General features: G+C 37.9%; 1 pseudogene across 1 annotated transcript in view; it reads left to right on the top strand.

Moving 5' to 3' along the window:
* The window catches only part of LOC306887265 (dynein axonemal heavy chain 5-like), a 106,637-nt pseudogene that overhangs the window by 14,946 nt on the left and 74,063 nt on the right, over positions 1–17,628 (top strand). Inside the window, exons 10-32 of the transcript in view lie at positions 1,375–1,571; positions 2,467–2,560; positions 3,087–3,226; positions 3,447–3,649; positions 4,015–4,120; positions 4,214–4,453; positions 4,912–5,152; positions 5,602–5,801; positions 6,426–6,578; positions 7,129–7,291; positions 7,510–7,588; positions 7,731–7,943; positions 8,031–8,255; positions 8,616–8,783; positions 9,347–9,524; positions 9,847–10,034; positions 10,807–11,001; positions 11,518–11,607; positions 11,785–11,892; positions 11,978–12,131; positions 12,235–12,381; positions 15,410–15,651; positions 17,290–17,483. The product of the transcript in view is annotated as a dynein axonemal heavy chain 5-like (transcript). The remainder of the gene's footprint in view (positions 1–1,374; positions 1,572–2,466; positions 2,561–3,086; positions 3,227–3,446; positions 3,650–4,014; positions 4,121–4,213; positions 4,454–4,911; positions 5,153–5,601; positions 5,802–6,425; positions 6,579–7,128; positions 7,292–7,509; positions 7,589–7,730; positions 7,944–8,030; positions 8,256–8,615; positions 8,784–9,346; positions 9,525–9,846; positions 10,035–10,806; positions 11,002–11,517; positions 11,608–11,784; positions 11,893–11,977; positions 12,132–12,234; positions 12,382–15,409; positions 15,652–17,289; positions 17,484–17,628) is intronic.

Here is a 17,628-nt window from a genome sequence, read left to right as displayed (position 1 = left end):
CTTTTACATAGAAGGGGGAATGTCCTCAACCACCACCAATGTGCAGCATCCACCTAAATGATGCGACGGCAGCCATATTGCGCCAGAACGCCCACCACACACAAGATTATTGGTGGAGAGGAGACAGAGTGATGAAGCCAATGAGTGTATGGGGATGATTAGGAGGCCATGATGGACAGAGGCCAATGGGGAAATTTGGCCAGGATGCCGGGGTTACACCCCTACTCTTTTTCAAAGACATTTTTAATGACCACAGAGAGTCAGGACCTCGGTTTAACGTCTCATCCGAAGGACGGTGCTTTTCACAGTATAGTGTCCCCGTTACTACACTGGGGCGTTAGTACCCACACAGACTGCAGGGGGAGCACCCCCTGCTGGCCTCACTAACACCTCTTCCAACAGCAACCTAGTTTTCCCAGGAGGTCTCCCATCCAGGTATTGACCAAGCTCAACCCTGCTTACCTTCAGTGGGCAACCAGTCTTGGGCTGCAGGGTGATATAGCTGCTTAGCCTTAGCTTAAAGGCGCACTGCTCACACAGAAGTTACTTTCAAACAAGGCAGCCTTCTGTTGTTTAGCATGACAAATACACACAACGGATTTGAAAATGTGCAAAATCCCAGTGGGGTAACTTTTTTCGTTCCAAACCCGTAAGACCTTCGTTCATCTTCGGAACAGAAATTAAGATATTTTTGATGAAATCTGAGAGCTCTGATCTTGAACTGCAATGTTCCCATTCCCAGAAACGTAGTATGGACATCGGTAAAACAGTCCCATGTGACATCAGTGGCTCAACTTCCGTTTTGCGAAGCTACGAGAATACTTTTTGTGTGCAAAGAAAACAAAAATAACAATTTATTCAACAATTCTTTTGGAGAATATTACGGAGCATGTGCACGCTTTCCCCAGAACGTAATCAGTGTAATCAGTGTTGTTTACATTCAGCATGCATGCATTTTCTCCTGAATGTAAACAATGCTGATTACATTCTGGGGAAAGCACGCACATGCGTCATGATACTCTCCAAAATGGCAGAAGACGGTAACTCGGGGAGAAGAATTGTTGAATAAATTATGTAATTTTGGTTTTCTTTGCGCACAAAAAGTTTTCTCGTAACTTTGCAAAACTGAAGTTGAGCCACCGATGTCACATGGATTGTTTTACCGATGTACTTGCTATTTTTCTAGGAGGAACATTACAGTTGCGTTGCTGTCTATGCAGGTATGAGAGCTCTCAGATTTGATCAAAAATATATTAATTTGTGTTCCGAAGATGAGTGAAAGTTTTACGGGTTTGGAACGACATGAGGGTGAGTTATTAATGAGAATTTTCATTTTTGGGTGAACTAACCCTTTAAATTTCACTTCCCATTTAGCAGAAGCAGACTCCTCAAGTCGGCAGAAGGGAAGTGGGCAGCAGCCAATCTTTAGGCTGGGAGTGTGTTTAGCCATCCCCAACATCATCATGGTTCCAGGGCTAGAAGAGGTTCAGCAAGCCTTGAACAGAGCTGTGGACTGTGTGGTCAGCGTCAGTAAAGGAGTTGGACAGTGGAGCAAGGAAAGAATTTCCAAGGTTTGTATTCATTCATTAAGACCATCTGACTCAATTAACTTTTAAGAGATAATACACATTTAAAAACAGACAGTGTCTATTTATACTGAGTGCAAATGGCCAACCTTGATGGCAAAGACAATTTTTCACTAACTATGCACACCATTAGTACATATATTACTTTTATTTACACTTTTTGTGGATAGCATCTTTCAATGCTTACACTTAAACAAGATGCTGTTTGTTCATGTTTACTCTATACTTGGTTTGAACACTATATACTCTAAATAGCCACTTAGGCTAAATAGCCATTCAGGAGAATGAAACAACATTAAAAATAGAATAGATGTAAGAATATAGTCGAAAGAGAATAAATTATATTTTTTCCACAATATACAAAAACTATACAATGTATATAGAAGCTGTACAGTATTGTATGTGTCTGAAGTAGGACATTTCATGAGGAAAATCTTCACTGCCATTCAAAATTGTTTAAGAATAGCATGTTATGCATGTTATTCCTAACATATTCATGAATGTTGCTCTTCATATTATTTCATCAAAATGCAATGCCCTGAAACACGTCCTTTTCAGCTGAGGTCACCAAGGCCTCTTATTTTTTAACCAATCGTCTTGATAAAAAGTCCCACCTGCCATTAATTTTTGTGAAAAATCCTGCTTCGCTTCAAAATGTCACAATATATAAGTAAATTGGCTTTCAAATGCCATTTCATGCTGAGTTTAAGTAGCCTATAGTGTACCTTAAATAGTATTTTATTCTCATACTCATGTAATTAATTTGTATTCTTGAACTGACATGAACTCAAAAGTTGCTATAGGCCTACAAAATCTATGTAGTTCTTGTTTGATTGTAATGCATGCAAAATGTCAGACTTAAGTATTTTTGCTGCCACAGAGGAAAATGAGTGAGCGACGCATGGCTGCTCTGAAACAGAACAGCCAAGAGATTGAATCAGAAGATGGCGAATCAACCTATCGCAGCTTAGCCGGTACGACTCTTACTTACCCTCTGTAATTACACGGCTCAGCAGAGCAAATCAAAAACTAACAGGTCTTTGGTCACTTTAAAATTTCTCTTTATAATGGTTGAAAATTGAAGCTCTGGATGGATAAATTCATCTCCAATCATTTGATAAATAAAACTGGGGAATAAAGATAATGAATGCAGACAGTGGATGTGATTTTGTGAAGTGATGACATGTCCCTAGTGTCACGGTAACAATCTTATCCACATTGTTTATTCTCTCTCTATCGCTTGCTCTCAGAATTAGGGAAACTGCCACAAAATTGACCGAGTACAGCAGTGTCACAACGACATATCTCTTCTTACTTTAATGAAGCAGCTCTGCCTGTAAACCCTTCATCCTCTGAAACAGATTAGAGATAAAGGGTCCTTCTTAAATCTGATTTGAGAAAAAAAGATAATATTACTGAATCCTTCTCCCACAGCTCTCCTCTGCTCTTGTTTATTAACTTTGATTTCTCATCTTTGAATTGAATGTTTTGTTCCTCTAGAAGGCAGTACCTCAGATATATCGGTATCTGCAAACCAGGCCATTCCTGTCCAAATTAAGAACTATCACAAAATCTCAGAGAACAAAGAGATTGTCAAGCTGGTCTCTGTGCTTAGTACGTCCATCAATTCCACCAAGAAGGTCTGTTTCAGTTTGTTATTTTTTTAATTACTTACTTACTTTGGAGTTTAACTTAATGTATTTTGAATCTGGATATTCAAGCCAGAAATATGATTGTCCCATGGGAGCAAGTCTGTATAGCTTTAACTGAATATGTTTTTTTTTATTATTATTTGGTTGTGTTTATAATGTGACTGTGATATTTTATGTAATCTATGATACTTTCATGCACTGTACACAGGAAATAATGCACGATCCGGATCGATTCAGCCTCTATCACCACATCTGGACGAAAGACCGAGAGGGAAACCTTCCTGAAATTCATCCAAAGGAACCCTCTTCTTTCTGAATTTGAGTCTCAGATTCTGTACTACAGGGATCTGGAGCTCGAAATGAATACAGAGCCTGAGTTTATCTCAGCAGGAGCTCTGGCGTTATGTACAGGTAGACAGACTCTGAATAAGTAGAAACTAAGAAAGCTAATAGTGAAAGAGAGGTTACAGATAAGAGGTTTGTTTATTTAAATGGCACAAATAATGATTGCAGCAATAGTGTGAACATGTTTAATATTACTGTTCTTGTTTCTAGGTTGGAATATATGCATATTACATTTATTTAAATTAATTTTATTTAGGTTAATTATTTATTATTTCAATTATTTATTAATGTATATGTAAGTAGCAGTGTACTTATGACAGATATCTGGAGGAAAGAATTGGTTATTTCATTTGATTATTATTATTATTATTATTATCTTTGTTGTCTTAAAGACCTCTTTATTTTTTGTGTGTTGCTGAACTTACCTACAGCGGATCTGAAATTGTCTCTTACTGCTGAGACAAATTCTCAGGATGGTCCCATGGTGGTTGGATTGGCTCCCCAGGATGCCAGTGACAGGCTTCCATAAACATAAAAATTTTTTTACATAATGTTATATAGTTTGTTTTATGTGCATAAAAATGAATTCTTGTTTGAAGTTATTTACAAAAATGGTCTGTTGCTCCACAGAATCGCTTTGACAACCTTTTCCACAAGTACATCACATACACAGGTGGGGAGGAGCTCTTTGGCCTACCCGTTACCCAGCATCCTCAGTTGCTTGAGATCAGGAAACAGTTGACACTTCTCCAAAAGCTCTATGGACTTTACAACACTGTCATCGACACAGTCAACAGCTACTATGACATTTCATGGGCTGACATCAACAACTAAATTTCTGAATATCCAATTTCTGGCAGTTAATAATAAGTTACACTGAAAAGCATGAAAGTACCAGGAGATTTCAATTGTGCTGCTTTGTTCATGGCTATCGCAGAAGCTTCTCAGAGAATAGATTCATTCTCCATGCCTATCAAGGACTGAAATTAAAGTCAGCTGTGTTGGAGCAAGTACCAGTGTAACACAATAATCTTTGCAGAATAATAGGACGAAGGAAGAGTTTTCTGTCTGATTCAATTTAAAGTATGCTTGAGTTCAATACAATAGGAATAAATATTTGTATGGTTTACAACAAAGTAATTTGCTGTCAGCAAGATTTACTTTATATGCAGTCACACAACATTATAGTGGACAAAATTTTACAAATCTAAAAATAGTTATCTTTAAACATGAAGCAGACACAACGATGAACTTTCCAAGCCAGTGCAATATTCAGCATATGCATTACCCTACTGAGGTATTTTTTTTTGTTTCGTTTTGTTTTGCAGGTGCCGTAAGCTGCCACGGGCCCTCAAAGAATGGCAGGCATTTCTGGACCTGAAAAAAACTATTGTCGAATTTAGCGAGTGCTGCCCCCTGTTGGATCTAATGACTAACAAAGCCATGATGACCCGTCACTGGAAGAGGATTACTGAGGTCACAGGTCACACATTTGAGGTTGAAACTGATAACTTCAAGCTCCGCAACATCATGGAAGCCCCACTGCTAAAGTACAAAGAAGAAATTGAGGTCAGAATTTAGTTTTATAGATAATTATATATAGATTTGATCATAGTTTTGGCCTTAAAGGGATAGTTCACACAAAAATGAAAATTCTATAAACATTTACTCACCCTCAAGTAGTTCCAAACCTGTATGAATGTCTTTTTTTCTACTGATCACAAAGGAAGATATTCTGAAGAATGTGGGAAACAGAGCAGTTCTGGGGCACCATTGACTTCCTTAGTATTATTTTTTTCTCCAACTATGGAAGTCAATGGTGCCCCAAAACAGCCTGGTTAAAAACTTTCTTCAAAATATTGTCCTTTGTGTTCGGCAGAACAAAGAAATTCATACATGTTTGGGACTACTTGAGTATGAGTAAATGATGACAGAATTTAAATTTTTGGGTGAACTATCCCTTTAAAGCTCTTTATTTCACAAAATTGTGTTATAACTTTAACAACCCATCGGTGCAGGACATCTGTATTAGTGCTGTGAAGGAGCGTGACATCGAGCAGAAACTCAAGCAAGTAATTGCGGAATGGGACAACAAGACCTTTACTTTTGCTCACTTTAAAACCAGAGGTGAGCTCCTTCTGAGAGGCGACAGCACATCGGAGATCATTACTAACATGGAGGATAGCCTGATGGTGCTTGGCTCACTTATGAGCAACAGGTGAGCCGCTAGACCAACATTTAATTTCTCTGGAAAATTTTACTATCCATGCAGCCATAGTTTATTTCTAGTAACATTTTATGGCTATGAAAATATCCACAACAGTTTTATAATAGTCTGTTAGGTAGCACTTTATTGTACACTTTAGATTTTCTACTAGCTATAAGTAACTTTGACCTACATGTCAACTACAAGTCATTAGAGTATTAGTAGACCGTCTGCATTATATCTACTAACACTTTATTTTGATGCTCCCCCCAACAGACGTTCTGCTGACTGTAAGTAACTTTTCAAGTACATGTCAACTTATTCTACTAACACTATCTATAGCCCTAACCTCTGCAGTCTACTAATAATTCTCTAATGAGAGTTAGATGACATGAGGTTGCAAAGCTACTTATATTTAATAGAATGTCTAAAGTGGACTATTGTAATAAAGTGTAACATTATTCATTGTGAATTTTGCAGATTGACTGTGTTGTGGCATTGCATTTAAATGTACATGTTGTGACTTATGTCTTGTGTTCAGTACACTTAATAAAGCATAGGTCTATCAAATGGAATGAATCAATACCAGTTATTTCGCATATCCTCTCATGTCCCTGGCTTTGTGTCTCTCTATAGATACAACACTCCTTTCAAAGCTCAGATCCAGAAGTGGGTTCAGAACCTCTCCAACACAACAGATACATTGAGAACTGGATGACTGTGCAGAACCTCTGGATTTACCTTGAGGCTGTTTTTGTTGGTTGAGACATAGCCAAACAGCTGCCGAAAGTAATATCAGTAATTCTGTGTCACTCCCAAACACTGACACCTAGTTTTTAGTCATTAGATTGAAAGTGAAGAAACAATGGGGAAAAGGGTGCAAGAAACAAGAGTAGGCCAAGACTGATGATTAATTTTAAATCCACATATCCCATATGAGCATCATAGCTCAATGTGAAAATTCAAATTGTTCGGTTTTCTTCATATTTAAATGTTTTATTTAATAGATTGTCTTAGATTTTTAAAAATGTTATAAGAGATCATTAGACGAATTTTACAGTATGACGTTTCTCCCCAAAATAGAAAAACATAAACTTATTATAATTACATACTTAAAATGGTTTACAAGTGCACTTTACGATTGAAATAAGATATCCTTACACTGAAATAATTATATTGTTTTTGTATCACAGTAATGACATTTTTTCAACTTTTTTTTCAGCTCAATTTTTTTTTTTTTTTTTTTTTTGTGAAATGCCAAAGACATTTTTTGGCAGTTTTGAAAATTTTTATATTTAATGTGAAAACATACAAAGTCAAATGAATATTTCTGTTGTAGGAGGCAAAGCGATTCTCCAACATCGATAATTCCTGGGTGAAAATAATGACTCGAGCTCATGAGATGCCCAGTGTAGTCAATCGTGTGTTGGAGATGAGACTATGGGTCAGCTGCTGCCTCACTTGCTGGAACAGCTAGAGATGTGTCAAAAATCCCTCACAGGGTACGTCACACAACTGTTTATCAGTCCTTATATCAGGATTCAGCAGTTTCTATAGCAAGATGCACCTGGGACTTGGTTCAGGGAAAAAAAAAATCTGTGGTAAACAACTTTGTATGTAACTTTTGAAATCTCATATTTTTGAGTTGCATTTTTTGTCAGCTGGTGTAGAGCTCTTTATAGTGCAGCTGATTGAAGCAATTTCTTTTTCTGCTTTACAGGTATCTGGAGAAGAAGCGATTGCAGGCTCACCTACTCAACATCTTTGATAACATCAAATGTGTCCGCTTCCATGAAAAGGTGATCACTACTTTAAATAAGCAGATATAACTCTATGATTTTCTACAGTATATGTTCACCTTATGTTCCAATAATATAGTTTATCAGTATAATATCTACTTTTTGATATTAAACCAACTTTTTGCAACAAATTGGTTTTAAGATGTATGATAAGATTCTGGCGATATCATCAAGAGAAGGTGAGACAGTTGAGCTGGACAGGCCCATCATGGCAGAGGGCAATGTGGATGTCTGGCTTAATGCGCTACTGAAAGAATCCCAGAGGGCTTTGCACCTTGTCATCCGTCAGGCTGCACTTGCCATTCAAGACTCTGGCTTTGAGTTGATTGAATTTTTGGACTCCTTTCCTGCACAGGTATTCAAGACCGTGATAGCACATTGTACTGTAAATTAACCAACATGATACAGTATATTAATCGGATTGCTGCTTTCTGTGGTTTAGGTTGGTTTACTGGAATCCAGATGATCTGGACGAATTGGATTCTGAGGATGCTTTGAGCAATGCCAGATATGACCGTAAATCATGGCTAAAACCAACCATTTTTTTCTTGAGCTCCTCAACAATTTGATTGACATGACTAGAAAGGACCTTGGAGCTGTTGAACGAACAAAGTATGAGACACTAATCACCATTCATGTACACCAGAGGGACATCTTTGATGATTTGGTGAGTGCTTTAATCCAGATTCTGTTAATCCAGTTTATATGCTACATGCTACAATTGTTCAGGAAAAACCTAGTTGGTAAACAAACCTCAATTTTTTTTAAAGCTTTACAATAGCCAAAGGCGATTTAGCTAATGGCAGGCACCCAAATGATTTGTTTCTTAAGGTTTTTAATTTAAATAATCTTTCTCATAATTTGGATATGCCAACCGGCAAGATTGGATGTCTTAATATCTCATAACTGAGTGCCAAACAGTGCTCAGGCAGTTTTAAGCATTCGTAGACATGTCTTTGAGGCAAACCCAAAAGATAACCACCCAGCAAAAATTAATCTCAGTGCAATGTCTGTTCTTGTCACACAGTGTCGTTTGCACATTAAAAGTCCCACAGGCTTTGAATGGCTGAAGCAATGTCGTTTTTACTTTAGACTCCGATAAGATGATGATCAACAACACTGATGTGGGTTTCGTGTACCAGAATGAGTTTCTAGGCTGTACCGACAGGCTGGTCATCACTCCTCTCACTGACAGGTGCTGCTGGCAATTACAAGCTTGTTTACCTCTATTTTTCCACTGTGGATCAAGGTAGATGGGATTTCAGTAACAGTTTATTTTACAATGTCCTTGTTACACGTTATGTGTACTTACTATTATAAAAACAATAAATTATGCATAATTACATGCAAGTAACCCAAAGCCAAACCATAATCCTAATCCTAACCATATAGTAAGTACATGCTAATTAATTTTGCTCAGTAATTAAACAAAACAAAGAACACAACACAAAAGCCCAATAAGAGGATGAGCATAAGAAATTATACCTTTCATAAGGAAAACAATATTCACAATGGTGATTTTCTTTAGATTATCATTACTGTAACATGTTGTAAAACTATGGTTTTTAAAATGTAAATATTTATAAATTAAAGGCTTTTTTTTTACATTACAATAATGAGAATTTGGGCCTTAACTGCCATGAAATGGTATCACAATTACTGATTAAGAAAATATATATATTTTTTACAGTGCAAATGTTACATTTGATTAAGATTAAAATATATTCATCTTTGTGCCATTTTCAATACATTTCCCAGATGCTACATTACTTTAGCTCAAGCTCTGGGAATGAGCATGGGTGGAGCCCCAGCTGGGCCAGCAGGAACAGGAAAGACAGAAACCACTAAGGACATGGGCCGCTGCCTGGGCAAATATGTGGTGATATTCAACTGCTCCAATCAGATGGACTTCAGAGGCTTGGGCAGAATTTCAAAGGTGCCACATGTGTGCTCAATGCACATTATAAAAACAAATGCAACATTATTCTTCCAAGTTAAAACAAAAAAACATATCCATGTGGTATAATCATGAATGACAACATATGTGAGCTTGTAAGCACATGTATTGTCATTCATTGTAACTTGTAAGCAATCATCTCTAATTTATTACCCGTACGCAAGTAATATTCGGGTGATATGGTGTGTGAAATTAAACATGAGTAACCCATTTCTTTGATTTTTGTCATTTTATTAGGATGTTCATATTCTTATTGCATACTTGAACATGATTTTTTTTCCTTTCTTTTTTGTGTCTCTAGGTCTTGCTCAGTCTGGCTCCTGGGGTTGTTTTGATGAGTTTAACCGTATCGACCTGCCAGTGCTTTCTGTAGCGGCTCAGCAAATCGCAATTGTACTCACCTGCATGAAAGAACGGAGGAAGAACTTCATCTTTACAGATGGAGATAATGTGGAGATGAACCCAGAATTTGGCATCTTCCTCACCATGGTGGGCTGGTATCTTTATGTCTTCTTTAAAATATCACACATCTCACAATGATTTACCCTAACACTAGGAAGCAGGAACTAAATGGTATACACAAAAAGTATTGCAGTGGTTTGTACATTTTTTCACTGTAAGTCACATCATCATTATTAATTGGTGTTTTTTTTATCATGTTGCAAATCTCAAAATAAATAAATATAATTTAAAAATGTCTAAAACAGTACAATGAGATGCAGAGAAACATTATTTACGTTTGGTCAATTCCTCCTATTTTTTCCTCCTCCACAAATTCCGAGTATGGGTCACCATACTTGTCCGTATGTCACTTCACTTTATAAGGGTCAATTTCGTGAAATTGAGATTTATACATAATCTGAAAGCTGAATAAATAAACTTTCCATTGATGTATGGTTTGTTAGGATATTATAATATTTGGCCGAGATACAACTATTTGAAAATCTGGAATCTGAGGGACCAAAAAAAAAAATCTAAATATTGAGAAAATCGCCTTTAAAGTTGTCCAAATGAAGTCCTTAGCCATGCATATTATTAATCGAAAATTAAGTTTTAATATATTTACGGGTGGAAATTTACAAAATATCTTCATGCAACATGATCTTTATTTAATATCATAATGATTTTTGGCATAAAAGAAAAATCAATAATTTTGACCCATACAATGTATTGTTGGCTATTGCTACAAATATACCCGTGCGACTTATGACTGGTTTTGTGGTCCAGGGTCACATTTTGTTTTTTGTTTTCCTCCGTACAGAATCCTGGATATGCAGGGAGGCAGGAACTTCCAGAGAACCTGAAAATTAACTTCCGCTCAGTGGCGATGATATTTCCTGACAGACAGATAATTATCAGAGTGAAACTGGCAAGCTGTGGCTTTATTGACAATATTGAACTAGCCAGGAAATTCTTCACTCTATACAAACTGTGCGAGGAGCAGCTTTCTAAACAGGTGACTATCATTAGTAGCAATGTACTATATAACTAATAATCAGATATTCACTGAGCTCTGCCCCACTCATTGTGAACTAGATTAACAAATAATGCTAGAAAATACAGTAAACTGTTGTTGCTCAGGAACTTGAGACAATGACAGTATCCAGGTACCCAGAGGATAAATATGGTATTTTTTCCTTGCTTCCAAATCTTTAACTAAATCTTGACAAGTGTATGCTGTGGATTAAATGTGTCAGCCTTCATTCTTCAATAAACTTGTACATAATTATACATGACATATTAGACACTTTGAATAAGGTTGTGGTAGAGGTGAAGTTTACTAAAGTAAAAAGTTCCATTGTGAGTATGTTGTAGTTTTAGTTTTGTTAATAATATATGTGTTCACTTACATTTCAGCTATTTTAGACCAGAGAACTATAGTGTTTTTTTTTATTTATATTGATTGATTGATTAATTGATTGATTTCTTCATTTATTGCCGAGCTTGAGTTGGGTTTCCTTTTTTCTCTTAGGTCCACTATGACTTTGGTCTCCGCAATATCCTGTCCGTCTTGTGCACATTTGGAGCAGCAAAACTGTGAGACATGAACCTGTCCAAATTGGTAAGAGTGCCAGCATACATACAGACATAGTTTTCACATATGAGGAACCAATGAACCGAACAGTCATACCTCATGTCACTCTTCGTTTGATTATAGATTATCTCTCATATCAATTTGCAGTTCAGTATCATAATTCCTTTCTAAAATCATAAAAATTAAATGTATCTGTCATTTAAGATTGATGAGGATGAGCCATTGTTCCTGAGTTTGATTGAGGATCTTTTCCCTGGAATTCAGTTGGATAAAGCTGGATACCCTGATTTGGAGTCAGCCATAGACAAACAGGCTAGATGGTTGATAATTAAAAACTATACCAAAATTTGAATGAAGTGGGAGTCAAAATTTTGTCTTTATGTTTTTGTTCTACTAGGTGACTGAGGCTGGTCTGATCAATCACCCACCATGGAGGTTAAAGGTTATTCAGCTATATGAGACTCAAAGAGTCTGTCACGGGTTGATGGCGCTAGGACCCAGCGGAGCAGGAAAAACAACCTGCATTCATACTCTAATGAAGGCCATGACCGGTGAGAATTAGACATTAGTCACAGAAACCAGGCCATTACCATTATTATTTCATTATTGATGTTTAATTATTTTGTGATTTTGATTGTAATAAAATGTGTCTAGTTTGCGGCCAGCCTCACAGAGAGATGCATATGAACCCTAAAGCTATAACTGCACCTCAAATGTTTGGTCGACTTGATGTGGCAACCAATGACTGGACTGATGGAATCTTTTCCACTCTTTGGAGGAAAACACTCAGAGCAAAGAAAGGTAGATCACCTTTTTTTAAAAAAGGGAATAGAATATGCATGAAGCTTTTTTCAACTCAGGAAACTGTATTTCCTGAGATTATTTATATCAAAGTAATTTCAAAGTTTAAAGCACTGAACATTAAATCAATTAAGCAGACTTGACATGTCTTGTCTGAAATGTACAAAAACACTGCCATTTTTAAGGGAGTAAATGTTTTAATATATGTGAGCAGAGCCCCTCAGGGCTTTTTTGTCTGGTCAGTTGTGCAAGAAAGCCTATGGTTTCCAAAGTGGTTGAAAAACCTCTCAAACAGGCCAGAGTCTACTATTCCCTCCCATTACATAAAAGGCAGTGAGATCTATAACACATGAAAGAGAATGATTCATTTAAATATAATGAATAATCATTTAAATATGACAGTAATATATTGGATCATTGTTACACAATAATTAAAGATGCATATCACTCTGTCCCACGGGCAGCTCTGGGGCTCTCTGATCACTGTTTGGTTCATCTCATACCGACCTATAGGCAAAAATTCTAATCTTCTAAGCCTGTATTAAGAACTGTTAAAAGATGGACTAATGAAGCAGAGCAAGATTTAAAAGCTTGTTTTGACCTCACTGATTGGACTGTTTTTGAAGCCGCTGTCACCGATCTGGATGAACTCACAGAGACTGTAACATCATATATCAGTTTCTGTGAGGATATATGCATCCCCACCAGGACATTCTTATCATTCAATAATGATAAACCGTGGTTTACTGGGAAACTCAAACAGCTTCGTCAGGCCAAAGAGGACGCTTACAGAAGTGGGGATAAAATCTTGTATAACCAGGCCAGGAACAGACTAACAAAGGAGATCAGAGTGGCTAAAAAGAACTACTCTGAGAAGTTGAAAAAATAACTTTCAGCCAACGATCCGGCGTCGGTATGGACTGGTTTGAGGAACATCACCATGTACAAGTCACCACCCCCACAGTCTGTGGAGAATCAACAACTGGCTGACGATCTCAATGTGTTTTACTGCAGATTTGAAAAGGCCAGATTGACACCCAGCACCCGCTCTGATCTGCACTTCACACATTCACCTTCCCCCACTGCAACCCCCCTTACTCCCTCCCCCACCATTCTACCTGCGTTTAAAGTGTGTGTAGAGGATGTGAACCGGGTCTTCAGAAAACAGAAATCTAGGAAAGCTTCAGGACCAGACGGTATTTCACCTGCCTGTCTAAAAGTCTGTGCTGACCAATTGGCCCCCATCTTTACACAAATCTTCAACAGATCTCTGGAGCTGTGTGAAGTTCCCTGCTGCTTCAAACGCTCCACCATCATTCCCGTCCCCAAAAAGCCCAAAATCACTGGACTTAATGACTACAGACCTGTCGCACTCACGTCTGTGGTCATGAAGTCACTTGAGAGACTGGTCCTGGCCTACCTGAAGGACATCACTAGACCCTTGCTGGATCCTCTTCAGTTTGCCTATAGAGCAAACAGGTCTGTGGATGACGCTGTCAATATGGGACTGCATTACATCCTGCAACACCTCGACAAACCTGGGAATTATGCAAGGATCTTATTTGTGGACCTTTTGTGGAACTCGGCCTTCAATATCATCATACCTGACCTTCTCTCAGACAAACTGAGACAGCTCTCTGTGCCCTCCTCCATCTGTCAGTGGATCACCAGCTTCCTGACAGACAGGCAGCAGCTAGTGAGGCTGGGCAAACTCACATCCAGGACTCTCACCATCAGCACTGGCGCCCCTCAGGGTTGCGTTCTCTCCCCACTGCTCTTCTCACTCTACACGAATGACTGCACATCAAAGGACCCCTCTGTCAAGCTCCTGAAGTTTGCGGACGACACTACAGTCATAGGCCTCATCAAGGACGGTGACGAGTCTGCTTACAGACAGGAAGTTGAGCAGCTGGCTGTCTGGTGCAGTCTTAACCTGGAGCTGAACAGGCTCAAAACTGTGGAGATGATAGTGGACTTCAGGAGAAACCCCCCTGCTCTCCCCCCACTCACCATCATGAACAGCACTGTGACTTCAGTAGAGTCATTCAGATTCCTGGGCACCACCATCTCTCAGGACCTGAAGTGGGACAATCACATTGACTCTATTGCGAAAAAGGCCCAGCAGAGGCTGTATTTCCTCCGCCAGCTAAGGAAGTTCAACCTGCCTCAGGAGCTGCTGAAACAGTTCTACTCTGCAATCATCGAGTCTGTCCTATGTTCTTCTATAACTGTTTGGTTTGGTTCAGCAACCAAAACAGACATCAGAAGACTACAACGGACAGTTAGGACTGCTGAGAGAATTATCGGTGCCCCTCTGCCCAGCCTCCAAGAACTTTACACCTCCAGAGTGAGGAAAAGGGCTAAGAAAGTCACTCTGGACCCCTCACACCCAGCTCACTCTCTCTTTGTACTGTTGCCCTCTGGCCGGCGCTACAGATCACTGAGCACCAGAACAGCCAGACACAAGAACAGTTTTTTCCCCCAGGCCGTATCCCACCTGAACAACACATAACACACCCCGGTACTGTACATCTGTAAATAACTCATCAAACCTTCATCTGTACATAGGACACATGCACATTCACAGTTCTGTCTATGGTCATGTCTCTTTTCTGTATATTTTTATTTTTATTACTATTGTTATTCTTAATTATTGTATATTCTCTTCATTAGTGTTCTTTATCACCTTAATTATATGTTGTCTGCACTATGTTTGTACTTTCTGTACTGGTAGCTCATAACACCAAGACAAATTCCTTGTGTGTGCAAACACACTTGGCAATAAAGCTCTTTCTGATTCTGATTCTGAAATGGGAAAAACATGCTGAAGCCTATCGACTAGGGTTTTCAAATCAATGATCAAGTGCAGATATCAAACAGGCCTTTAGACACTAATGGGCAAATCAATCAGCCATAAGATGTCAAATGTCAATCATTGATCATAATGATTGATGGAAGCCACAGCATTATGCTTTTGTGTATCTGTATCTGTTACATTTCTCACTTGTACTTCATGTTTTGTTTATAGGGGAACACACATGGATTGTCCTTGATGGGCCAGTTGATGCTATATGGATTGAAAACCTAAACTCGGTCCTTGATGATAACCGCACACTGACATTAGCCAAAGGTGACCGCATTCCCAGGGCCCCCAATTGCAAGATTGTGTTTGAGCCACACAACATCGATAACGCCTCCCCAGCCACAGTGTCCCATAATGGGATGGTGTTTATGAGCTCTTCTATCCTTAACTGGAGCCCTATTTTGGAGGTGGGTGATGAGGAACAAGTACTGAATCTTATATAGTATATAGTATATAATATGATACATCATTTGATATAATGTACTTATTGTGTACATACATTTTGTACTTATATTTGAAAATACTGTCCTGTAATTACATTTGCAATTCATTTCTGTAGTTAAATCTATAATTACGTTTTTAACCTTACCTCTACCCCATAAAGCTAAACCTGCCAAACCATACCTGCCCCTAGCATTACCCATATCCTACCTCAATTGCAGCAAAAGTGTTTTGCAATTTAACATGAACACAATATATACATTGTACCTAACATTTCAAGGTAACAATTTAGAATAGGGAACACTTATTTACTATTAACTACGGCTTTTCCCTCAATAAATTCCTTATTTGCTGCTTATAATAGTTAGTAAGGTGGTTGTTAAGTTTAGTTATTGGGTAGGATTAGGGATGTAGAATAAGGCATTAATATGTGCTTAATTACTACTAATAAATGTCTTATATTCTAGTAATATAGATGCTAATATGCAAATAGTTAAGATACCCTAAAATAAAGTGTTACCCAATTCAATATTTTATTATTAAGTACATAGTGTTTAAAGACATCTAATATAAAGTGGAACTGAAAATTTATTTACTCCATTGTTTGAGTTTTTCCCTTTACATGTAACAAAATGAGATATTTAGCATATTTTCAAGTCTAAGTGAAAGGGAAAAGAAGTAGGAGAAGAAGAGGAAAATATATCATAAAACAGTATTCATGAGTGTGCCATGGCCTTCTGAACCATTATTATAATATAGCTGTAGCTTTGTACGAGGAACAGACCAAAATTTAGGTTAACTGAAAATCTGCCACAAAATTGGCCAAAAGACACCTCAATGAACACTCTGAAGTATTTTAAATTAGCCTAATGGTGAAAGAGACTTGAGAGCTACACCAAAAGAGATTCCAGTATATTCCTTGAATTAAAAAAAACTAAAAAACTAAACAAATAAATAAATACATAAAAAATGGAATCATGCAGGTTTCAAATGAGGGTCAGCAGCTGATGACAGAATTTTAATTTACTGGTGAACTATTCTATTCTGTTCTGTGTTTGACCTAAATGGTTAGTTCAACCAAAAATGTAATTCTCTCATATCAATCCAAACCCATAAAGCTTTCGGTCATTGGTTTCATCATATGATTCAATAATGCCTCTTCAAAACTTATATTAAATCACTAGATTTGAATGTATTTTTAAGCATCAAAGTTTTAGGGGAAATTGACTTTCAGTGGAGGGACAAACGTCTAAAAATATGTCCCTCCACATTTGCATCATAGAAGTGAAGAAAGGCATCTGCAGAACCCTGAATGTAGAACCCAGTGGTTCTGCTAGTTATTCCTTATACTCCACTCTGAATTAATGGAGTCTAAAATCCCCAAGGCATTCCTCTCTGTCTTTATAACAGACTTCAAAGTGTTCAACTGTTCAATGGATGAAGAGTAAATGAGGGAGAGCCAGAAAAAGACAGGGAAGAAGGACAAACTATTTTTGAGCTCTAAAGGATACTTCATTTAATTTCTGTGTGGATGTCTATCTCCTACTCTGTGTGTGTCCTTCCTAACAGGTTCTTCATTTGTGTGTTTGTGTTTGTGCTTTTAGTGCTGGCTGAAGAATCGTTCCCCTCAGGAAGGGGTGGTCCTGAGGGAGCTCTTCTCCTCCTCTTTTCCTGAGCTCTATCGTTTCAGCACCCAATCTTTGCAGTATAAAATGGACATGCTGGAGGCCTTCATCATCATGCAGTGCATAAACATGCTCCAAGGACTCATTCAGCCCAAGGTTGTGATTCAAAAGCTGTAGTCCTCATTAACCCAGATTTTGCAACAATGAAAGACTGCCTACTAACTTGTCAGTCAAAAATAAGTGTTTTAATCTTCAGCTTCTGTCATTGAAGAACAGAGCTGTGGTCCAGTGGTTTATTGCATGCCATATAAACCAGGG

This window comes from Barbus barbus (genome assembly GCF_936440315.1).
Source record: "Barbus barbus genome assembly, chromosome: 21".
NCBI classification, from domain to species: domain Eukaryota; kingdom Metazoa; phylum Chordata; class Actinopteri; order Cypriniformes; family Cyprinidae; genus Barbus; species Barbus barbus.
The sequence above is the reverse complement of the archived record's forward strand: the minus strand, read 5'-3'. Positions and strand labels throughout refer to the sequence as shown.